Consider the following 26,205-nt stretch of genomic DNA (forward strand, 5'->3'; position numbering starts at 1 on the left):
GCTGAGATCAATTATGCAGATCTTCGAAGGTGCCCAGCAGCAGCTACCAGCATTCTGGATACTTTCTTTCCCCTTTTTATTACAATATAACCCTTCAAAAATGTGCACTGCAGTACGTTACCCTCTTATTTTGATTCTTTGTATCCGTTTTTGCCTCTCTCTCTTTTCTTCACCTCTTGCAGCCAGCCCTGGTAAACACCTGGCCCCATAACACCCACAGCAGGGCTCCCTTTCTTCTTTTCCTCTTAAGATAACCTCCCTGCCTCCCAACTAACCCCTTTTTCAACTCTCGCCCCTGTGAGTACCCTGGTTCCCACATTTGGGAGATCCCCTGTGAGTGTATATAATGTCATATTTTTGTTTCCTATTAAGTTTTTGGGGACTAAGCCACTGATTGAGAAGCAGGTGACCTTTTGCCAGAACCTCATGATTCTAGAATTCCCTCCAGCATTTTTTCTGGTCATCACCCAAAATAAAGGATACCGGCACCCAAGGTAATTGATTCATTAAAAGTATATACTCTTTTGTCTCCCAGGGCATCCCTCGCAGATCTTAGTGTTCTAGCTGGCTCATAAAAGGAGATACATTCGGACAGGTAAGCTGAATCAGAACACTTTAGGGATTCATAGGGCAAAGCCAGCACTTTGAATTCTATTTGGTAGTGGATTGGCAGCCAGTGCATATAACAAGGGAGTTGTATGTTCCCTGTACGCTGCTCCAGGAAGCAACGTGGCTGCCTCCTGTTGGACTACTTGAAGCTTCCAAACAGTCTTCAGAAGCAAACCCATGTTGCAGTAGTCTATTAGAGATGTATCGAGAGTGTGGACTACCGTGGCCAAGTGTGGAAATTCCTTTTGTTAGTTTTGGTCCAGCTCCCCAAGCTGCCCAGCCTGTAAAGCCCCCATACAAGGGTTGGTTGGGTAGTGGGATGAACAAGCATTAAAAATGATCATGTGGTGGAGGTTCCTTCTTTGGAAGTTTTTAAACAAAGGCTGGATGGCCATCTGTTGGGCATGCTTTGAATGCAATGTTCCTGCTTCTTGGCAGGGGATTGGACTGGATGGCCCATTAGCAGGCCTGTAGCCGGGGGGGGGGGGGGGAAGGGGTTAGGGGTTCAACCCCCCCCCCCCCGAAATTTTTCAGGTTAAAAAAAACCTTGGTTTACTCATGAATTTTAACTGGTTAACCAAATCCCCATGCTACGTTTATGAGATTGCAGAAAAGCCATCAAATGCACTGGAAGCATATCTTATCTTGTCTGTGATGGACAGTTTTTTCCAAATGTGAAGAAACTTCTTCAGATTCTGCAACATTGCCAGTGTCAACAGCTACAAATGAAAGGTCATTTTCAACCCTTAAACGTTTGAAAACATACACAAGAAGCACAATGAGGCAAGAAAGACTGACTGGACTTGCACTCTTGAGTGTCCACTGAAGTTTATCAATAGAGCCTGATTTCTATCAAAGTGTATTGACACAGTTTTCAAGTGTTTCTAACAAACGTGGTATTCTTTTGTAACTATACATTATCAATTAGCAATCATTTTCAGTTATTTTAAGACTTGAAGTCTATATTGAATGCAATATTCCTGCTTCTTGGCAGGGGGTTGGACTGGATGGCCCATGAGGTCTCTTCCAACTCTTTGATTCTATGATTCTAAATAAAATATTCTTGAGACCATATAATTTAAAGTATTTTAGGTTATGGCCCAATGAAACATGCCTGTTACCCTTTGTAGTCTTTTACCTAGGTCATTGCTATCTGAAATGCTGGTTATAAGTTTCAATCCTTGTTTTATCAGTTTTATCTCCTGTTAATTCCACCCACATCGTGTGTTTTAATCAGTTTTGGCTATTTTTGGCCTTACTAACCTTGCATACCTTGTATCTTCTACCTTTTACGGAGCAATAAGGATCTTTGGACTGTATTAAAAATGTTGTTGTGTTATCGAACTACTCTTCATGATTTGCTAAAAAAAAGTTTCAACCCTCCCCGATTTTTTTTTTCTGGCTATGGCCCTACCCATGAGGTCTCTTCCAACTCTGTTTGTTGTTCATTCGTTCAGTCCTCTCTGACTCTTCGTAACCTCATGGACCAGCCCACGCCAGAGCTCCCTGTCGGCCGTCACCACCCCCTGCTCCTTCAAGGTCAGTCCAGTCACTTCAAGGATGCCATCCATCCATCTTGTCCTTGGTCGGCCCCTCTTCCTTTTGCCTTCCACTTTCCCCAGCATAATTGTCTTCTTAGGCTTTGCTGTCTCCTCATGATGTGGCCAAAGTACTTCAACTTTGTCTCTAGTATCCTTCCCTCCAATGAGCAGCCTGGCTTTATTTCCTGGAGGATGGACTGGTTGGATCTTCTCGCAGTCCAAGGCACTCTCTAAACTTTCCTCCAACACCACAGCTCAAAAGCATCGATCTTCCTTCGCTCAGCCTTTCCTAAGGTTCAGCTCTCACATCCGTAGGTTACTACAGGGAATACCATGGCTTTGACTAGGCGGATCTTTGTTGCCAGTCTGATGTCTCTACTCTTTACTATTTTATCGAGACTGGACATTGCTCTCCTCCCAAGAAGTAAGCGTTTCCTGATTTCCTGGCCGCAGTCTGCGTCTGCAGTAATCTTTGCACCTAGAAATACAAAGTCTGTCATGGCCTCCACATTTTCTCCCTCTATTTTCCAGTTGTCAATCATTCTTGTTGCCATAATCTTGGTTTTTTTAATGTTTATGTGGAGCATAATACAAGAAGGAGGGAGAACAGGAAATGTGGCAGCACCCTTAAATCTAACTTGATTTTATTTTAGCACGATCTTTTGTGAATACAAACCTATTCCTTCCGCTGTACTCAGGGCCGTAGCCAGAAAAAAAATTCGGGATGGGTTGAAATTTTTGGGGGAGGGAAGTTGAAAATTTTGCGGGGGGTGTATGTGTTGAAACCTGCCTTCTAGCTCACGCTGAAGCAAAGAGCACAACAGGGGCAGAGCAGCCTTCAATAGCCTGCAGCTCCGCCCCTGTCAACCATCTCCACCAAGTCTGGCCTCCTTAATGAGAGCATTCAACACACACACAACCAACTTGGTTGCTTCACTACATCGGCTATTCCTGCAAGTAATGACAGTGTGAATAAATTGTCAATATTTAAGGCCTTGCATGGTCTGGGGCCGATGTACCTGAGGGACCGCCTCACCCCCTACCAACCCCAGAGATCCGTCCGTTCTGAGGACCATGATCTATTGGAAATTCCCAGTGTCAAGACCTTGTGTCTAACAGCAACCAGACGCAGAGCCTTTACAGCAGTGGCACCATCACTCTGGAATACTCTGCCACCTGAAGTCCGTGCCTTGCGGGACTTATCAGCTTTCCGCAGGGCATGTAAGACATATCTGTTTCGACGGGACTTTGATCTCTGATATTGCTGTTTTTAAATTGTTTTAAATTGTTTTTCAATTGTGTTTGATTTTAGCCTGTTCTTGTAAGCCGCTCCGAACCCCAGGGGAGTGGCGGCATATAAGTTAGAATAACTTGGCCACAGTAGTCCACGCTCTGGTTACATCCCGTTTAGACTACTGCAACGCTCTCTACGTGGGGTTGCCTTTGAAGACAGCTCGGAAGCTCCAACTAGTCCAACGCTCGGCAGCCATGATTTTAACAGGAGCGGAGCGCAGGGAACATACAACCCCCCTGTTGTGCCAACTCCACTGGCTACCGATCTGCTACTGGGCTGAATTCAAAGTGCTGGCGTTGGCCTTTAAAGCCCTAAATGGTTCGGGCCCAAGCTACCTATCCGACCGCATCTCTGCCTATGAACCCACCAGGACTTTGAGATCTTCCAGGGAGACCCTGCTCTTGATCCCGCCTGCTTCTCAAGCTCGGCTGGCGGGGACGAGAGATAGGGCCTTCTTGGTGGTGGCTCATCGGCTGTGGAACGCCCTTCCTACGGACATTAGACTAGCACCATCTCTAATGGTATTCCGCAAAAAAGTGAAGACCTGGCTGTTTGAGCAGGCGTTCCAATAATTAGTGCAATGATTGGTTAATGAACATTGGAATGGAACAATGGATGACGAATCTGGAACATGTTTTTGATGACGAGACGACAGTGAATGGGTATTGTAGTAACTGTTTATTAATTGTGTAATGTGTTAGGTTGTTAACTGTTTCTATACTGTAGCACTGAATTTTTGCTGTTCGTATTTGTTGTGAACCGCTGTGAGTTGCCTTCGGGCTGAGAACAGCAGTATATAAGTAAGGTAAATAAATAAATAAGGTAAATAATAAATAAATATTGGCTTGAGATAGTGTTTGCAGTTCTGGAGGGACTCTTAATTTTTTTGCATCTCATAGACTTAGCATGCGGATTTGGTTAACCAGTTAAAATTCATGAGTAAACTGGGTTTTTAAAAAAAAAAAAAATCTGAAACATTTCGGGAGGGGGGGGGTTGAACCCCTAACCCCCCCCCCATCCCCCCCTCGCTACAGGCCTGGCTGTACTACAGAATAATATGGAAGCCAGGTTCTGTATATATAAGGGACGCTATTGTACTCTTCGTCTACACCAGGCATGGGCCAACTTGGGCCCTCTCTCCGGGTGTTTTGGACTTCATCTGCCACCATTCCGAACAGCCACAAGCCCTTTCCTTTTGCTCCATATCAATGAAAGGAGTGCCATGCTGCATCCCTGCTGTAGCGTAGCCCTAAGCCAGGCCAAGAGGCCCTCTCCCAAGCGCAACCCGAAAGCCAGCAAAACGCACATGCCCAGCTCCGCGCCTTTTACCTTCTTAGGAGGACCACCTCGCCCGGCTCTTCTCTCCCTCTCTCTCTCTTCCTCTCTCTCCCTTTCCCGCTTCCGCGTCCTCCTGGTTGGCGGGCTCGGGGAGATGAAGCCCCGCCCCCGGAAGTGGAGCCCAGGACTTCCGGCCCGTTGTCAGCGACGCCGGCCGGTCTCCGTGGCGCCCGAGTGAGAAGGGAGCGGGCGCGGCCTAGTGGGTAAGTGGCACCCGAGGGAGGAGGAACGGGGGACGCCAAGGGGAGACCTCAGCTTCCACCGCCATGGCTCCAGGCTGTACAGTCACGGGAGTTGTAGTTTGACAAGGCCTCCCGCCTTCTCTGCCCCAAAGTCTTGCCGCCTCACACAACTGCAACTCCCAGGAATCCCTGGCCTCGAGTGGGTGTTGATTCTCCAGCGCTGGAGCTTCTCTACGGGGGCTTACTATTATTATTATTATTATCATTATTATTTTACTGACACAAAAATAACAGTATGTCACAGCAAACGAGATCTATATGCTGGATTTCGTGTCACAAAATCACAAGTCAAATACTTCCCAAGCGGCTAGGACTGTGTGATGTATTATTATTATTATTATTATTATTATTATTATTCCTTCATTATTATTGTTGTTATTATTATTACTATTATTATTATTATTAGAAACACAATAAGATGAGTCCACAGCAAACAAGATCACTCTGCTGGCTGTTGTATTGGATCACATGTCGGACACCTCCCAAGTGTCTCGGACTGTGTGATGTATTATTATTATTATTATACCATTATTATTATTATTATTATTATTATTATTATTAGAAACACAATAAGATGAGTCCACATATCATGTCAGCTTTTCCAGTTGTTTCTCTTCAATCCTGCTGTCGCCTGGGATTGCGACATCAACGATTCATACTTTGTTTTTTAACAGGATTTTGAGGTCAGGAGTAGTGTGCTCCAAAACTCTGTCTGAATATGAAAGTCCCAGAGGAGTTTGATGTGTTCATTCTCTGTAACTTTTTCTGGCTTGTGATCCCACCAGTTTTTTGTCGCAGGCAGATGGTGTTTGTGGCACAGGTTGCAATGAATCATCTGAGCAACGGTGTTGTGCCTCTGCTTGTAGTCGGTCTGCACAATCTTCTTGCAGCAGCTGAGGATGTGATCTACTGTTTCATCTGCTTCCTTGCAGAGTCTACATTTGGGATCTGTCATAGACTTTTCAATCCTGGCTTTGATGGCATTTGTTCTAATGGTCGCTATTATTATTATTATTATTATTATTATTATTATTATTCTGTCGTGAAGCATTTACACCAAGCATGGGCAAACTTTCACCCTCTAGATGTTTTGGATTTCAACTCACACAATTTCACAATCTGCCCATTCCTGCTTGAGAATGAATGCTGTTTGACACCACTTTTAACTGCCATGGGTCAATACAATGGGAGTTGTAGTTTGGTGTGGCATGGTGTGGCAGAGAAAACTCAAGACTTTATTTATTTACTACATTTTTATCCCTGCTCTATCTCAACCCCAGAGGAGACTCAGAACCCTTCCACACAGCCATATAACCTAGAATATCTGCTTTGAACTGAGTTATCTTAGTCCACACTGTCCTATATCCCAGTTCAAAGCAGATAATGTTGAGTTTTATTCAGTTCTGTGGAAGGGGCTTCAGAGCAGCTTCCAAATTGGCAATATTCAGTGCCGCATTACAACATAAAACATACAAATACATTGTGCATTAAAATAATAAAAAAATCATAAAACAATGCATATAAATACATTAAATAATCTGGAATGACCTGGTCTACGAGTTTGGATCATGTGATTTTAATGTTTTTATTAGGTGTTTTCAATTTTTATACTTTGTGCTTGAATGTCCTATTATCTTACGGCAAATTTGTTGTATTGCATTTTATGCTTAGGCATATGCTGTTCGATTTATGATTTGGTTTATGTATGTAAGGCATTGAATTTTGCCATTATTTTTTGTAAACTGCTTTGAGTCCCCCCAGGGGTGAGAAAAGTGTTATATAAATACTGTAAATCTATATAAATAAAAATGTAATGTCCGTTTGTGGGATTAACATAACTCAAAAACCATTGGACAGATTGACACCAAATGTGGATACAACACACCTATCAGGCCAACAAGTGACCATCACTCATAAAAAGGCCTTTAAAGTTTCCTCCACCTAAATAGGATTTCACTTTTTTAATAATCAGAACTATATGTCGAGGGCGGGGGGGGGGGGGGGGGGGAATCAGGAATTTAGATGCTTAGGTGGGACAGGGGCAAAACAAGGTTGGGAGCCACTGCCCTAATAGGTAACATAAGGGGAACTAATGCAATAAGATATAACAGGACAAAACAATGTATATTGTTTTAAAGGTTTGTTTATGTACTATGTGATTGTTTACAATGTTTATATGTTGAGAGTGGTTGATTTTGTATTGTATTTTAAAATGTTGGAAACAACATTGGGTCTTCATTGTGGGAGAAAAGCAACATATAAATAAAGGTTATTATTATCATTATTATAACTGGCGTACTTTTTCAAATTTCCTGGGCATTCACTGCTACTCTCTTTGGAAGTCAGCTGAAGTTATTGTGGCCACTCAGTTGTTGCATTGTGTATTTTCAATTCCTGAGTAAATCCCATTGAGTTTAAAGGAGATTATGTCTAAGTATAGACTTGTGCTGAGAGCCATAAAGGGGACACAAAGCTGTGACTTCTCAGTGGTACTGCTCTACTAGTAGCAAAAGTGCTAATTATAGATCTTGTACAAGTCAAGTATCCCTTATCAGAAATGCTTGGATATTTTGGATCCCCTCATTGGAATACTTATACTTCCATATTTTTACATAATAATAAGTTGTTTTGTAGATAGGATTTAAGTCTAAAACACAAAATTAATGTGTGCTTCATGCACACATCGTGTAAGGTACAGTCATCTCTCTGTATCCACAGATTCAGTCATCCATGACTTGAAAGCAGCCCCCCCCCTTTTTTTGTTTTTGTTTTTGTAAAGCAAACCTTGATTTTACCATATTATATACAGGAAAGCATTTCATTACATGAATGTGTTTAATGGGACTTGAGCATACATGGGTTTGGGGGGTGGGGGCAAGGTGCATATCCACTCCAGTGGATATGAAGGACCCACTGCAATTTTATACTACATTTTTAGTAATACTGTGCATGAAATGAGGTGTGTTTATGTTGAATAATCAGAAAGCAAATGTGTCACTATGTCAGCTATCCATGTGGGGAATTTTGAATATTGGACTCAATTAATTGACACCTATGAAGATTGGTAGCACTGAATAAATATGGTTTCTGGTTGCTTGAGAGTTACTATTAAAATAGGCCTGATACTATATACAATATTATACGACACTATAAACTCAGTGTTGACATGATATTAATATTGAAATACAGTAATTAGAAACAAGGTAAGACAAAGGCAAACTTATTTTAAGGTAACACACTTTTACTTAATTATAAAAACAGCTTTGTGAATGCAGTATGCAATTTTAATTAAATGGCAGTCAAACTTTTGCTATTTGGGAGTTCTAGTTGCTTCCGTTAATTAACAGAGAGTCTACTGAGTTTGGGATTCCAGATAGGGAATGCTCAACTGTTTAACACTTTAGCCAGGTGACTGCTTCTTGGACTGCTCACAGGGATCCTTTTAGAAGAATCTAATGCTCCAAATGATGATGGTCTTGCTACTATATTTACTGCACTTATTATTGGCTTGGTTTGACAGAACAGTTCTGACTTGTGATTGTGGATGTGATGCAGTAAAAAAAACATGATTGTGCACACATGATGATACATGTTCTCTATTTTGGGGATGGAAAGTAGCACTGCAGTTCTTAGGGTTGGAGCCAAAGTTGAAGTACTTTGGCCACATCATAAGAAAACAGGAGAAGACAATGATGCTGGGGAAAATGGAAGGAAAATGAAAGAGGGGCCGGCGAATGGCAAAATGGATGGATGGTATCCTTGAAGTGGCTTGACTGTGAAGGAGCTGAGGATGGTGATGGCCGACAGGGAGCTCTGGTGTGGACTGGTCCATGAGGTCACAAAGAGTCGGAAGTGACTGAATGGATAAACAAAAGTGCTTACATGGTGATAAATATCAAAGATGACACCCAACAGTTTGTGGAAGAATTTTTGGAGGCTGTGGAGCAAATGCTCTTTGCCTATTCAAACACAGTAAATCATCAATCAACATAACTTGAGAAATAAAATTATTAACATAACAATTCACTGATTTCATTTAAAAAATAAACTTTCTATGATCTATGTATAATGTCTTTTTGTAAAAATAGTTAAACTTTCATCCTATGATAAAGTTCATTTTAGTTCTTCAGAGTCATGCTTCATTGCAGAATTCATACAGAACTAGACCTATAGAATAGGAAAGTTAATTTCAGGAGTTCTAAACAAATTCCGAAAGTTTTAGACAGTGGCCATATACAGTGGCCTCTCCACACCTATTGAATTTTGCATTTGGTATGTGTATGAAGGAGTAGTATGAAATTCTCTTATGAGAAACAAGTGTTTCTTTGCTTTGTGTTCATAAGAAAAAGAGGGATGGTGGTGGGCTGCTATAGCTGTCCACAGGCCACAGTAGAAGTCAGCCTAAAACGTTTGTTTCAGAATTTCCATAGTCAGAGAAGGATGCAAACAAAAAACCAGGTGCTCAAAAAAAGCATTCTTAATCACAATGCATGTTGTTGTTGTTTTAAATAGAGATGTGTGAGAGAAATTCAGGTGATGGAACAAGAGAAAATTTACGAAAGTTAATGTGTGGAAGCTTCTTGACATCACTAGCTGAAATCATATCTTAAAACTTCTGTTCCTGGTGGGCTGTGTGCCTTAGATAACATACTTCCTGGGAGAAACAATAATCTCTAATCTCAGAGTACTGTTATTTCAGAGCATGTGATGTCTCGGCCTGTTTATTTCTTAGTTGGACTGTTCCATTTTACCAAGTTTAGGGGAGAGCTTAGGTTCCCCCTAGAGGCAGAGTTCGGTTGGTGCAGCCCATTCTGACTCAGAGCCAGAATGGGCTGGTTATAGAACTTCGTTTCCCATTCTTTGTCAGTCTTAGCTTATAGATAGTTGCCAGATAGTGTCTGGTCTGGCCTAGCAATTTGAGCAGGCCATCCTAATCACGTATTTGCCAAAGCTTATAGATAGATAGTACATATACATAGAATAGTTATAGCCGTATTTGCCTTATAGATAGTTTATAGTTATACATCCTCCTATAGTTAATAGTTGTATTTGCCATAGAATAGATAGTATTTGCCCTAAAGTTTATAATACATATTTGCCCTATAGATAGAGAGTTTATAGATAGATAGTTTGTATTTGCCCTATAGATAGATAGTTATAGATAGATAGTTTAGATAGTACTTACCCCAGAGTTTATAGAGTATTTACCTCATAGAAATTATAGTTGTTTTTTTACCTCAGATTCACACCTGTGTACATTGTTGTTATTCACCTTGATTATTTAGTAAACATTGTTAAACTTAATCTTGTTTATAGAGTTTTATTTTGGGGGAATTATAGTATTTAGGGCATACCGATGGTCACTGGGAAAATAGCCAGACACATTTAGGTTTCTCATTAGATCTTCCTGGTGTGCCATCACAGAGCAGCAATAAATCTGAAGAAAATACAGTATCAATGAATCCTAAGAGATTTTATGCATTCACAAGGTACTTGGAGTTTAATGTTTGGATGTCCCTTCTGTTGTAAATGACAGCCTTATTCAAGCCTTCTTCAGTAATGTTTATCTATGATCCTGTTGTTTACTGTTCCATATATGTATGTTCTGGTATGCAGCTTCCTTTACTCTGTGGTTCCTGAGAAGTTACAAAAGGGGCTGCAGACCACATGCTCTTTCTTTTCTGTCCTTTTGAGTATGTGACCTGTTGATAGCTGTTTTGTTATAAGAGAGATGCCCTGGCTGGATGGCACAGAGAATTATCTCAAACATTTCTGAAACTGGACTAATAAGTTTTTGTACCTGTGTATGCTGAACACATGAAGATTGTGATTTTAAATAAATATGTTATTTTTAAAAATCAAAGTCTACTTCATTTTTGTCTCTTGAATGATTGATATAAAACAAGAAGTTTTATGGGAGAGTATATATTTTGGGGCACAAAAACACTTCTAAAGTTCTGTTTTTATGCGCTGGCAAAATCTCAGTTTTCATAACAGATCAGAAATAACAGGTTATTCAGTCTAACAACTAAAACCATTGTCTTGCATAATAATATCTGGTTGTATACCACAAGAGAAGATTCTACTCTAAAGGGTTTTTGCCTCTTCTTTGAAAGGTCATGCTTTTATTTAAAAAGTTATGAGCTCCAAATGGTGTTTTCCAAAAGGTTATGAATGCCATTTTCCAAAACCTTCAATCTTATGGTAACTCTATCATGGGCTTTTCTTGGAGATTGTGAGAGTATGAGTTGCCCAAGGCCACCCAATGGGTTACTATGGCCAAATAGGATTCTACATTTCTTTATTGTTACTTTCTTGAGTTACAATAAAGAAATAAGTGAAATGTAAATGACTGCTAATCTGGCTGCTTTCAGAACACTGGACTCTTGAGCAGTTTTGAATGTAGCATGCACCAAGAATGCATCTCACCACTGAGAAACAAATTAAGAAATAACTCCCATTATGCCAGTTAAATCAAGAAATTCATAGTTTCTGAAGGAAGTCATGCCTGGCCTGGTTTGGTGACAGTGTGGTGACAACACTTGCTGAACCATGTTGCCACAAAATGTAGCAGATTATTTTTTCACCAGCTTCTTTCAGTTTAGTAATGGCAGAAAACAAAATATAAGAAAACTCACAAATAGTGCACAACAAATGGGAAATTTGTTAACAAAGATCACTGGAGGATCCAGGTGATGTCTGTTTGTAGAGCAGTTTGCACAAAGAGGGGGACACAGGACATTTTAATCTCCTGAAATATAATGAAATTCCTGTAGTGTCCAAAAACACCCCAGAGATTATTCAGTACATTTTTTTAAAAAAACAAACCACATGGGTGAGGCTTAAACAATTCATTGCTGTTCAAGTAGAAAATTCTTAAATACCTATACCACTTAAGTATATTTCTGTAATACCACATTCCTTAATTCTTTCACTCAAGGCAATGCCATATACGTGTAATTTTATACTCTGTTTATTGTACTTACTTTTCTAATCCACTTCATTGAAAAGTAATTAACTAAAATAGTACTACAGTGTTCTTAAGCATGATTTTCTTACATCCCAGTTGATACATCAATACTGCTTCACAATGTTTACACTCCTAATTCTTGTACCATCCTCATAAGTTACGTTATTACTATTAAAAGACAGCAACTTTCCCAATACCGCAATGGGGTGGCTTGTCTAAATATCAAACTGTTCTAGTTTAATAATAATAACACTGAGCTTTTATATGATACTTAATATTGTGCCAAGTATGATATTATGACAGCAAAGATAGGCTAAGTGTGACCTTCCAGAGGTTGTGAGAGTCCAATTCCAAGGGTTTTTCATCTTTTGCTATGTTGTCCAGGAATTGCAATCCCAACAACTTCTGGAAAGTCACACTTTGCCCTTTCCTTTATATTGATTTTATTCACCCATTTTAAATTAAGTGGCTGGCTTAGAAAGCCTTATGAGAGAAAATACTATATACTAAATAAGAGCGAAACAACTAATGAATTGCAGGTTGAAGAATAGAGTGGCCTCAGACTAGGAAACTACTTTTTTCTCTTTTTGAAAGATAATAGGCTATTTTAATATTCTGTTTTCAATTAGCTGTTAGGCTTCTTTTATGTGTTACCTATTTGCTTCTGCACCTGTAATTCTTCCTGCACTGTTTCAGATAATAAAGCTTGTATATAGATTATGTATGGACACTACTAGAGCTTGAGCAGTCCTTATCTGGAATTCTGAAACCAAGAGTTTTCATTTCGGTGGCTGATATGGTGACAGACCCTGGTTTTTTGCATCCTGGTTGTTCATGCTCAAGATTATTAAAATATAGTGTAGAAAATTACCTTCAGTCTATGTATATAAGGTATAGATGAAACAAATGAAATTCATGTTTCGTCCTGGGTCCCACCCCAAAATATCCATACACATACATACACATATTCCAAAATGCAGAAAACCTCTAGTCCTAGTTATTTGGGATAAGGAGTACTTCATATGTACTGGGATATATGTGGTAACTATGCAATCCATGCTAATAACATTAATTGCAAATATAATATGGAGTGAAGTGACTTGAAAGTACTCAAGAAGGAAGGCAACAACTCTGCCACTTAAGGAAACATTAGAAGAATTTGCAGATATTGCTCACAAGTAACTTGCTTTGGTAGATTAAAGACCTGTATCTATGAATATGATGTTCTTAAGTTATAGATTAATTTTTTCCTGAATGTAACCATACTGTCAAAGTAGGTCACGCTAGACATTGTACAATGAAAGAAAATGATATGGCTCTGCCTATGATTTACAGTACATCACAGTATTGATTTAGAGAGTATACATTCTCTTACAACATCTAGATTCAAAGCCTGTGTGGTCCCTACATACCAAGGTGGATAAGATGGCTTTGTAGATGTTGTAGAATTCCAGTTCCTACAAAACCCAGCCAGCTTGATTGTGGTTAGGGGTGATGGGAACCGGAGTCCAGTATCCTCTGGAAAGCCACAGTTTCCCCATCCCTGTCATATTTTAAAGGAAGTTGCATAAAGAAGCACGGGCTGTGTCCTCACTTATATTATTTTCACATCTTGACAGCTGTTTACTGTTGTTATATTGTGTCATCCCAAATTTAAATTATGCAAGAGCAAAAGAATTAGGAATTGTATACTTAACTTTGTGTAGTCAGGCTGAATGTGATGTTTAGTGGGATTCAATACAAAAAAATAATCTGTCCTTTGCCTTACCTTTCTAATAGTATGGCTGACCATATGAAGACTTATTCTATGAGGACCATTTAACATTCTTCATGCTATACCATGCAATCAGTGGTTATAAACCTCTTTAAAATGTATTTTTTTATAAAACTGAAATGTTTGTAAATATTTCTTTTGTGTTAATTTTCAGTTAAAATGTGATTTTCAAAACTAAGCTTATTTGACTTATGACTTAACTGAACACCTTGGAAATCTAATGCATAATGTTCACACCCAGGCAAAATAGTGACAATCTCAGTCAAAAGAAAAACAGGAATAATTTATTAAAGGAACTGTAGATAATGATGCCAGCCAGTTGTTTGAAAGTGCATCTATCTCACCTTTAATGAATTAGGTTTGTCAACACTGTGTGCTTTATGCACTACTTCTAATGAAATGGCATACCAGCAGTATGGTGTACTTTGAGGTTTACTCTATCAAAGCTTTTTGCTGTCTTAAAATATACCTTTTAAATAATAGATACTAAAAACTACATTTAAATAACATTAAGGTTGTGACACAAACACCAAATGACAAACTTCAGGCAGTTCAAAGTCTGACATTGTGTCATTAACTCATATCATTGCTTTTTCAAAAAAGAAACACAATGTATGATTTAAGGGACTGAGTGTCAACTTAACTTTGTATATCTTGGCTTTTGTTATTGGTGTCACAACCTTACTGTCATTTTCACTTAGGCTTTCACATTTCTTTTGCTAATTTTTAAAGAGAAAAATAACTGAATGGCACATCTAAAACAGTCACACAGCTTCTTATAGCTTGCTTTGAGACTAAAACTCAAAAAAAGGAAAACAGTATCTTGGGTAGAATGTTTGCATCTAAGGTACCTTTTTTCTTATTAGCCATATAAATAGTTATTTCAGGTAAACTTCTCTTATAATTTACTACATTCATTGTTTTATGACCTTCCTTTTAGGATATAAATTCTTCAAAGGAAGATCACAACTGAAAATTCATCAATAGAAATCAGAATAAAAATATAAATTATCACAATTTTTCTCATGTGAGAAGACAGTCCAGCTAGTGTAGGTTGTTGATGGCTGTTGGTTAATCTGGTTCCCTGGATTCTAGCCCACAGGGCATTAGGTATTTAAAAGTTCTGTGAGACGGCAGAATGGGATAGTCCATCAGGAACAGGGTCTGAACTTGTTTTGTTCACCCTTACCCAGATCTTCTGGAATCTTTCACAGGGAAGTTGGTGATGGCCTAAAGGGAAGTGGACAGTCAACCTTTGGTAGGACAGCAGCTGCTAAACTTCAGTATATTTGTGTAGAAACACCTGTCCTCACTTGAGTGATATCCAATGATCCAATTTAGATCCAAGACGATTTTTGCCCAAAGTAGGGTTATACCTGGTGATTTTTGTCTTGTATGCTGCTGGTGTGAAACTCTACCCAGATACAGTATGTGTTTTCATATAGGTTGTTTTCCTGTTATTTTATAATCTAGTAATTTTATTACTAATTTTTCAAGAGAGCCAAATACACATTTGTGGAGTCTTTAAGAGAAACTGATAGCTGACACATTAAATCAAAATGTATTGGGGATGTCATAGTAAAGACAGGCCCCTTCTACACTGCAGTGTGATCCAGATTATCAAAGCAGATAATCCACATCTGCTTTGAACTGGATTTAATGAGTCTACATTGCGATACAATGGGATCTGGCCACAGTGGTACATACAATAGTTACATCCAGATTGGACTGTTGCAATGCGCTCTATGTAGATCTGCCCATGAAGAGTTCTTGTAAACTACAGATTGTACAAAGAACCATGGCCAGACTTCTAATGGGAACCGATCTCAGGGAGCATACTATTCCGTTACTGAGTCAGCTCCACTGGCTACCTATTCATTTCTGAGCCCAATTCAAGGTGCCGGTTCTTACCTATAAAGCCTTAAATGGCTTTGAACCAGACGAACGCTGCAGTCAAGTGGAGAGACCCTTATGTCCTCATGGGCCCCCTCTAATATGCACTTAAGTAGGACGAGGGAAGGCTCCTTCTCAGGGCAAGCGCCTGCACTTCGGAACTTCCTTCTGGAAGAATTAAGAGTTGCCCTGTCCTTGTTGAGCTTTTGGAAAGGGGTAAAGACCTTCTTATTTAAGAAAGCTTTTCACTAAAGATTGTATGTGCCAGGGCTGGATGGAGTTTTAAGGTTCAAGCACTTATTTATTGAAAGGGGTTTTTACGGGGGAGAAGGTAATAATTTTATGAATATGTGATTTTAACCATGTTTTAACTTTGTGTTGTATGGTTTTATTCTGTTGTAAGCTGCCTTGAGTCCACTTGCGGAGTAAGGCAGGGTAAAAATATCTTAAATAAAATAAAATAAAATAAATCCAGTTCAAAACAGATATTCTGGATTTTCTATGGCAGTGTAGATGGGGCCTGAGATGAAGGGCACACAAAGATAATCTGTAGTACATACTGTTCTTGATTGTTGAAATAAAAAGATATATGACCAAGAATATCAGGGATTTTGAAGAGATTTCAGTATTGACCAAGTGGATGTTTCTGAAGAACTTATTTGGAGGAGATGCTATACAGAGGGCTTAAGTGATAAGCTACAGACAACCCTGATCAGCTGAAGGGAATCTGTGCTTTCCTTCACTGGTTCCTCATTGGAAAGGTATTGTGGTACTGATGTTCTTATGGCCAAGTTGCCTGGTTTTAGGTTTTCTGTAAGCCAGTATTTACCTAAAGCATTGTGTGAATCAGTTGCAACAAGTGTTCGTAAAATTTACACATATATTGACTAGTGACTTGTAACTGAAACTATCATGTCTTTCAGCCTTCCCCATCTGGTACACTTTATTAAAGGTATTTTAAATTGCCATTCCTAGCTAACATGATGAGAAGGCAGATATATTATGGTTTCGCCAATTTGTTGTGAATGTACCGATTGCTTAGGGAAATCCACAAATCTCAGGAAACTCATTACAAACCTGTTGGACTGTCAAGAAAAATATTAATCTTTCAAATGCTTTTTTGCTGTTGGTACAGTATTTTTAAATGTTTCAATCAAAAAATCTTGCTCACTTAGTGTAAATTATTTGGTAATCTGTCTGAAGCTCTAGATTTCTCTTCTGTCCATCTTCATATTTAGAGAATTTGGAATAAAGTGATCACTAGTAGCCATTGGAAACATTTTCTTCTGAGGTTTATCATGCTAATATCTGGGTTGTAATCCTCCACACACTTATCTGCGAGCAAGTACCATGGAACTAATTGAGGTTTCTGAATTGACATGTACAAGATTGGTTTTTAAATCAAATAAAAGTTGAAGAATGTAAAATAGTGTATATTTTGAAGACACAGTTCATGACCCACAATATCTATGTTAACATTAAATTGCACAATCACCTTTCTTTTGAGACCCAGTTATTTGGATGCTACATGGAGATAGGAAATGAGAAGGCCTTGGTAAAGCGAATGTTAGAATTTGCTTTGTTCTTATTGTAAGGCGCTTCGTTAAAAGGAAGGATTTTTCTTTATTATTATTAGGAAGTGCTAAAATAATATTTCAGTGAAGTAATATATTTCTATTTTTTTCAGTTTCATTAATTTTTATGATTTGTTTCCACAGTATGCTTTCATCCATACATTCAGTAGTTTTGATTTAAAGCCACATGTGGAAAAGAAAATCCATTTATATCTGTACTTTGAAATATTTGAAATAGTCTGTCACTTAAAGACTAATACTTCACTAAAGTAAATATTTATTCTAAAATTTAAAATTTTGTAAAATCCTATTGCGGTTTATTACTAGTAGTTTTTAATTATTTGATTTGATTAGCTCATATTTCTGAAATCAAAATAGTAATTCAGAATCCTTCGTCGGCACAAATACTTTTCTTCCATAACAGTACAGTCAGGAATGCACATAGATCACAAGGTTCTGCAAAAATGTGCAGAAGGGTGTTTTTCATTTACATTAGTTCTGTCTGACAGAAACCAAAGAAGGAATTCATCCCAACTCAGACTTTCCTTTCTCTAGTTCTTCTCAGTCTTCTGTTCAGTACACAACGATACCCCATGCATCCATTAATTCCCTGTATCACGGTACTTCTTACTCACCACTCTACCAAGAATGCAACATAGAACAAACATGTATATTATCCCAATTGGCCCTAAAGATCACTGCTTGCCTCCGTCATCATCTAAATGAGTCAGCTATGCATGGGCAGTTGATTGTTACAGAGTAAACCACTTTTTTGCCTATTTGCTTCATTCAAAAATGGTAGTGCATGCTTTTTTTGTTATAATTAGTTTAATATTCTTGATGCAAAGCTATAGAGAAACCATTTCGCTTCAATGTTTGGTAAGCACTATGTTGCAAATATAAAGCTTATTTTACACTAGGACACACAGAGAAGCAGTTTCCTAGTCTCCTCTCCTTTTGAACAAATGTGCATGATTGGGATATTGAGATTTGCAACAGAAACATAAATACTATATTAAAATTAATCTAACATGTTGATTTTTAGGATTAATTAATAGCCAGAAAAATTGACCTAGCAAATCTGAGAAAATCTGCTCTAGCCACTGTTGTGCTGGTACAGCTGTACCAGGAGCTCCTACTTCATTTTATTGTCGAAGGCTTTCATGGCCGGAATCACTCAGTTCTTGTGGGTTTTTTCGGGCTATATGGCCATGTTCTAGAGGCATTTCTCCTGACGTTTCGCCTGCATCTATGGCAAGCATCCTCAGAGGGTCTGTTGCAATTAGTACAATGGGTTTATATATCTGTGGAATGGTTGGGGTGGGGCAGGGAGCTCTTCCCTGCTGCAGTTAGGTGTGAATGTTAGCTAATCACCTTCATTAGCATTTGAAGGCCTGCCTGAGTCTGGGAAAATCTGTTGCTGGGAGTTGTTAATCTGTGCCTGGTTTCTTCCTCTCTGATGTTTAGCTGTTAAAATTTTGTTAAAATTTTAACAGCTAAACATCAGAGAGGAAGAAACCAGGCACAGATTAACAACTCCCAGCAACAGATTTTCCCAGACTCAGGCAGGCCTTCAAATGCTAATGAAGGTGATTAGCTAACATTCACACCTAACTGCAGCAGGGAAGAGCTCCTTGCCCCACCCCAACCATTCCACAGATATATAAACCCATTGTACTAATTGCAACAGACCCTCTGAGGATGCTTGCCATAGATGCAGGCGAAACGTCAGGAGAAATGCCTCTAGAACATGGCCATACTTCATTTTCTTTCTATTCAGTGTTTGCATGTATTCCAAGGTTCCATGCATTTTGCAATAAGGTGGTTTCCCTTGCTCTGCAATTATAGGGCCTTTAGTTCCGCCCCTTTCCCCAGGGCTCTGGGAGAGAAAGAAAGACTTCATGCAGTCTTTCAGTTTTGGAAGCCCAGTTACAGGACATGAGCTTTCCCCACCTGTAGAGAAGCTTCATTTCTCACAACATCCATCCAGGGGAAACAGCCCTAAAGCTGATGAAGCCTTGTTTTCTGGTGTGCTTTGTGCTCTCATTTGCCCTATTAGACACTTTCTATTCTAACCAGATGCCCACCTGCTAACAGAAATATGCTTCTGATGCTGACTTAACTAAGTTAGTCTGTAAAAATAGTTTCAAAGTTGTAGTTTTCAAGTGTGTGTATGTGCATGCTTATGTATGTATTTTTGAGGTAGTCCACCCACTTGGCTCATATTTTTTAAAAATCTGCTCTCTGTGTGCATTCCCCAAAATACAGTTTTTCTTGTTTGCGTGTAAATCCCATGAGTCAATCTACTTTAAACAAATGTCTCATATCAAATTCTTGGCAGCCTTGGTTTAAAATTAATAAGCATGCTTTAATGTAGAAGTTGTCAAGATTGGAAATAATATTTGTCCAACTGGACAGCTTTCTTTTGTAGTCACTAAATGAAAGTTGAGATTCTGTCTCCTCTTGAAAGCTTCTGTGTCAAGAAGGTAATTTGGACAGTTTGTGGCTTGACAAGGATTATTAAAATCAGATGGAGTGAAGGGAAGTGAATATGAGAGTAAAATTGACACTGACACTCTTTATTATTTGTTCCTAAGATCATGATGCCTAACTTGATAGATTTTAAATGTTAGCTTTATTATTCAGACATGTAAAGAAGTAACTTCAGTAAAACCGAGATATAGTTTTAAATGCTAAGAAATCTAGTTTTTGTTCTGAAAAGGCGAATTAGTAGTTGCAAACCACCAGTATCTTTTCTTCACACAACATCACTAGAACTGCTAAGTACATTTCAAAGGAAGTGAAACTGACAATTACACATTGAAGGGAAGTTGTGATTCATTTTCTTTTCCTGCTGATACATTTGATGAAAATTGTGAATGCATGAATCTGACTGTTGATCTGTTGTTGTTTTATATTCGGCCTTTCTCTCAATCATGGGACTCAAGGTGGCTAAAACATTTTAAAACCAATACAGATGTCAAAACTATAGAAAAACTGGGTTGTTGTAGGTTTTTTCAGGCTATATGGCCATGTTCTAGAGGCATCTATCCTGACGTTTCGCTTGCATCTATGGCAAGCATCCTCAGAGGTAGTGAGGTCTGTTGGAATTTTTTTTTTTATAAAAATAGAAAACGTTTTCTAAAAATATAAATGTAATATTTAATTGAGAGCCAGTGTGGTGTGCAAAAAGATACTATCTTTAGGCAAAATGAAAGAAAAGCCTTAATGTAATTCAAAACAGATCAAAAGTAAAAGGTAACCAAAATACCATGAGAAACCCAAATACACTGTTTAGCGATTTTTGTGCAGGAACCGTGATAACTGCTATAATAATGCAGAGGTGAAAGTAAAAAAAGGAAGAATGAGAGATTTATTCCACAAGATCTGATAAATCGAAGAGAAATGTAAACCAAGAGTGGGGATGTTATATTACTTGTAAGGGGGAAATACTTCATGACAAAGTGAAAATATAAAACCTATCGAATCAATACACGGAAGTTCTGTGTGAAAGAGATGAAAGGACGATGAATTAACTCAAGGAAATACCATTTGATGCACCTACAGTTTTAGAAAGTAAAGTGCATCCTGCACTCAGAGTATTTGAGGGGGGGGGGGGAAGCACTTGAAACAGATAGCAGAAGAATAGAGTTATTTCAAGGTACACAGAATCAAGTTCAAGTTCACTTTATTACGGTCAATGACCAACTTATGAGAAGAGGGACACAGTCCCAAATAAACATATCAGGTCTAAGGGTCAAGAGATTTAAAACTTCAAAACTTTAAAACTCTAAAACCTTAAAATAAGTGCATCATTGCCAGGATATCAAGACAATTAACCCAAGAACCTAAGCCAAAAGTCATATACAGGAGTATATCAAAACCCAACACAATTAATGGAATTAAAAGGAAGGGAGTCTGAAGAGAGGGGATTGGGGTACTCATGTGACACAGGGAATGGAAGTCCAGTCAGATGAGTGAGCAACATCCATACTATGATGAAAAGACTGTAATTAAAAGACTATAATTTCTATAATCTACTCTAGTTCTAAATCTGTCAACAGGTATGGAAAGTGGTTGATAGAAGGAGACAATATACATTCCAGTTGCCAAGACAAATTACACCAGAAATTGTCATAATTGCATTAATATCCCATGCAAGCAAAGTAAGACATATGGAGGGAGAAATGCCAGATGTCCAAATGATTCAGGACAGAAAGAGACACTAGGTGTCATATTACAACATACATTGAATAATAGAGCATGCCAGAGAATTTCAGAATAAAATTAACAGGTGCTTTATAGATTATAGCAAGGTTTTTGAGTCATCCGTATGGTTTACACATCAGGACAATCAAATGTGCTGGAACACCCATGAGAGTTCAGATCATGAGAAACTATGATTCACTCTTAAACAAATAGATGTTCCACCACATTTGATTGTCATGATGTGTTATATGTACTGACAACAAAAAGCTATCATCAGGACAGAATATAAGGAAACAGAATAGTTTCCAGTTAGCAAATGGGTCAAGCGAGACTGCATTTTATCACTCCATCTTTAACTTGGAGAAGAATGTCTGAAATTATAAAACCAATGTACATTATTAGTGTGATTGAAAAAAATTGTTCAGAAATATTAACAAAGTGTAATTGTTGCTGGTGTGTTAAAAAAACTCTCAGTGAAAGTAAGGATGTATCCCTTCTTATTGTAATAAATGAATAAGTAATAATTACTTCATTAATTTAAAAAGTCTGGAAGACATAATTTAATAAAGCTTGATTTTTCCTCCCTTAAGAATGATGATAGAAGAATATATTTTTCAGGCCTAGTGGACTTCTGTGAGATTTGGAAGAGGAATATTTGTGTTTTCGCTGGGTACAATCACTTTACGGGTTCTTTTCTATTCCCCAGGAATAACTGCAATTAGTAAACGTTTTCTTGGGAGTTTCAGTAGCAATGACATTGTAGAGAAAAGGCATTCATAAATTTGTTAAATATGTAACCACTGTGGATAACTTCATCATACTTTGGGTAAGAATACTGAAATTTGTCATCTCGGACCAAGGTGTAAAAGAAAATTTAAACTCCTCAATACTATTCTAAGTTCAGTTTTCATGGGATTGTTTAAGATTTAGTGTTTTTTTATATCTAGCCACAAAGCTGCCATGTGCTTATACATGGGTGACTTGTTATACACTTCTGTATCTTTCCAAGGTAATCCTCCTTTGTTACTTCTCGCAAGTTAAGTCTCTTGCCTTTAAAAATATAGAAGAAGCCCTGAAGCTGTAGGTGGGAACTTCAAAAGAAGGCTGTTTCAAAAGCCTTTTGAGCAATATGGTAGAAAATAATATTTTTATCTTTTACACTTTGCCTCACATTCCAGAGTGCAGTGCTTATTCTATCAAGTGTGAGCATGTAAAAGTGGCAATGCACTTCTCTTGATACAATTAGCAGTGTCCTGAATCTTTCATAGTCTAGTGCTTTGTTTTTAAAAACAAGTTTGCAGATCAGTATGTTTAATATGGGCTGCACACATTTTGTGCCAGTTGTGTTTAATAGAATACAGATATAAAATTCCTATTTACTTTCAGGATGAAATAAACAGGTTTCTTGAAAAAAAATTACCCCTCCCCCCCAAATTGAGAAAAAGGTGTGCTTCTTAGAATTGATGTCATTCTAGATTTATGGGTGGGTATTTTTTTTTTAGTGAATCAGGAATGGCGATGGTTGGTGAAAGAGTGGCGGGGGTGGGGGGAGGCCACAGATAGAGTGGGAGGAAGCTGGCAGAGAGAGTGGGGGGACGAGGACACTGAGAGAGCTGGAGGGTGAAAAAGCCAGCAGGGGAGGGAGCACCAGCAGAGACAGCAGAGGGGAGAAGCCAGCAGAGTGAGGAGGAAGCTAGTGGGGGGAGCGGAGGCAGCAGCTATGTAGAAGAAAAACAACGGAAAGCCGTCTTCTCACATTCGTAGCACAAGAACAAACAACTAACAGAAGAAGTAAAATAAAATGATAATACGCATGCAGGCTTAGGATATGGACAAGGCATAAGTGATGCTTTACAGAATGTTCTATTAGAATAATTACCAGTATCTATACTTTGTTGAGCATTTTTGGTCCAAAAAAACCCATCGATCTCTCAGAGTGATCAAGTTCATCAAAGGCATTTCCCATAAATCAGTATGTTCTGATGGTAGTTGTGACCAGTGTGATTTGGAAATGTGAAAGAAGAAATGTGAGTATTTGTTTCCACTACATAATAAATAATAACATTAATAATTTTATTTCTCCTCCTGCTTCAAGGTTAGTTACAACATTGTTAAAACACAAAATCATCTGAATACATACTGTAAATTACACATATTAATGCATATCTCTACAAAATACATATTTAAATTAACAGACCGAAGATTAAACATAAGACACACATTTAAAATTCATCATTAAAACTTGCTGGGTAGGCCTACCAGAAGAGATAGGTCTTCAAATGTGTTTTAAATTTCAACAACTGATCTATCTGTCAAAGCAATTCCAGCAGGTCATTCCATAATTGTGGAGCTGATTATATGGGAGAAGGTGATCCTGCAGGTAACTTGGACACATACCTACATGGGCTTTAAAGGTTGATATCAACACCTTGTACTTTGTAAACTAATCGGCAGCCAGTGGAATGATTTTAAGATAGGTGTAATATGTTAACTCCTGGATGTTTCTCCCTTACAAATATATCTGTTTTATTTCTATCTCATCCTGAATTTTATCATTACCTTGCACATGTGGCCCGCTCATTGTGATTGTGTCTTATTTTTCACTGTATTATTTTGCATTTTTATTGTATTTTTATGCTCTATTTTATTGTGATGTTTATTTTATGCTTTTGTGTTATTTTATTGTAATTACACTACTGGGCTTGGCCTCATGTTAGCCACTCTGAGTCCCCTTTGGGGAGATGGTGGCGGAGTATAAATAAAGTTTTATTATTATTATTATTATTATTATTATTATGTTCCTGTATCCAATCTGGCTGCCATATTTTGAACCAACTGGAGTTTCCAAACTCGGTACAAAGCAGCCCAAGGCAAAGCGTATTGCAGAAGTCCAACCTTGAGGTTACCAGTGTGTGCACTACCATCTTAAGGTCCTCCAAATCTAGGAAGTGGCACAGCTGTTGTATCAGCCAAAGTTGATATACTCCTGATCATCGCATCTACCTCAGCTGACATTTTGAAAGACAGATCAAGGAGTCCTCCCAATCTGCAAACACAGACTTTCAGGGAGAGTGCAAACCCACCCTGGACCAGTTGAGATACCTCCATCCTCAGATTAGGATCCTTGATAGCAAGCACTCCTATTCTTTCGAGATTCAGTTTAAATTTATTTTTCCTCATCCAGCCCATTACTTCCTCCACGCATTCATTCAGAGGAGTAACAGTATTCTTAGCGGAGGCTGTTTCAGCGAATAATAATAATAATAATAATAATAATAATAATAATTGTTATTAAGATATACTGCTTAAGATATACTGTCATAAGATAACAGTATTCTTAGCTTGAGAAGTGTTCGACTTGTGATTTTGTGATACGAAATCCGGCATATATATCTCATTTGCTGTGACATACTGTGTTTTTGTGTCAGATAATAATAATAATAATAATAATAATAATAATAATAATAGATGGGTGCCACCTTGTCATGGTGGGGGGCCTAACTGCTCCAAGATGCTGAGAGCTATGCTGGCGGTAGTGTAACTACCAGCAGGTCCAACCAAGCCAGAGAGGTCTCAACTGATGAGTGGAACCAAGAGCACCTAACCCATTAGCACTATGGAGAAGCAAACCAAAACAAAGTCTATACTGGCACGGTCAACGCCCAGGATAAAAAGGACCGTGGTGGATGCTGCTGATTCTGGACATCCATTGACAAGTGGGCTACAGAATCAAAATACAAACGAGCCATCACAGAAGCGGCAGAAATATACAATGCCAGAAAACCGCACAGTTATGAAATGCTATTACAAATCATAATAAAGAGATCCCTGCCCTTCAAGTAAAACTATAGAAGTTAATAATTTTAACATTCAAATAGATAGATGCTTCTAATACATAATTGTAACATGCTTGTTTAAAATTAAGTTATGAGCTTTATATAACCTTTTAATAAACTTCGAGTATAAACTTGCTTGTATAAAACATTTACATGCATGTATGCAGTTTCCGGGATAATATATTGGATAATATTTATTGATTACTTCAGGATATGACATTTCAAATGGCATCTCAGGAACACTGTTTTTATTCCCATAAGCCAAGAAGATCATATGCACCTAAGAAGAGCAAATATATTGTTTTGACAGGTAATCTGAGCAAGTATGACACAGAAATCTTATAGGAATTACGTGCATAAAAACTAAACCGTTGTGTTTACAAAAATGACTTTTCACGTGAGAAATGTGTTAAATGGGAAGCATACTCCAATGGCATCTGTAGATTTCTTGTGTTTTGTAATTGTATAATTAATAGATGCAAAAAAGTATTATATATACTTAGTAGCAATACTTATTTATTTGTTGCACCTTTAAAGCACTCTCCAAGATATGTTCTCTGATCAGAGACAATAATTTAAAAATATAAAATATTACAAGAAAACAATGATTAGAATACAGATTGCATTATCTTATTAGATTATTAGATGTCTCAGATGCATAAATGCTTTGTTATATATATTTTCATTAAGCTTTACATAACAATTGATATGGCTCTGCTTTCCAGAAAGATATCACTAACCTTTCAATAAAATGCATTTATTATACAAACATTACATATATTTCAAAAAATAAATGAAAAGGTTGCTAATATATTAGTATTATATGATATTATTAATATTATTATAAGATGCCAGCATCCATGTGATATGACCTGTATCTGTGAGATCATTTATCCACATTTGACAAAATATGAGTCCACTCTAA

The 26,205-nt window shown here is 38.0% G+C and overlaps 2 protein-coding genes across 3 annotated transcripts in view; one reads left to right on the plus strand and one right to left on the minus strand.

Annotated features, from left to right (window-relative positions):
* The window catches only part of SLF1 (SMC5-SMC6 complex localization factor 1), a 39,029-nt gene extending 34,145 nt beyond the window's left edge, over positions 1 to 4,884 (minus strand). Inside the window, exon 1 of one of the 2 annotated variants that reach the window (XM_060761789.2) lies at positions 4,774 to 4,858. The gene's annotated coding sequence lies outside the window, so the exon portion shown is untranslated. Of the gene's footprint in view, positions 1 to 4,773 lie in introns of both variants that reach the window. The other variant, XM_067464542.1, reaches the window with a different exon arrangement.
* Positions 4,885 to 4,890: 6 nt separating this feature from the next.
* Positions 4,891 to 26,205, plus strand: part of KIAA0825 (KIAA0825 ortholog) — a 225,246-nt gene continuing 203,931 nt past the window's right edge. The window contains exon 1 of the mRNA XM_060761787.2: positions 4,891 to 4,985. The gene's annotated coding sequence lies outside the window, so the exon portion shown is untranslated. The remainder of the gene's footprint in view (positions 4,986 to 26,205) is intronic.

This window comes from Anolis sagrei, chromosome 2 (assembly GCF_037176765.1).
Source record: "Anolis sagrei isolate rAnoSag1 chromosome 2, rAnoSag1.mat, whole genome shotgun sequence".
NCBI classification, from domain to species: domain Eukaryota; kingdom Metazoa; phylum Chordata; class Lepidosauria; order Squamata; family Dactyloidae; genus Anolis; species Anolis sagrei.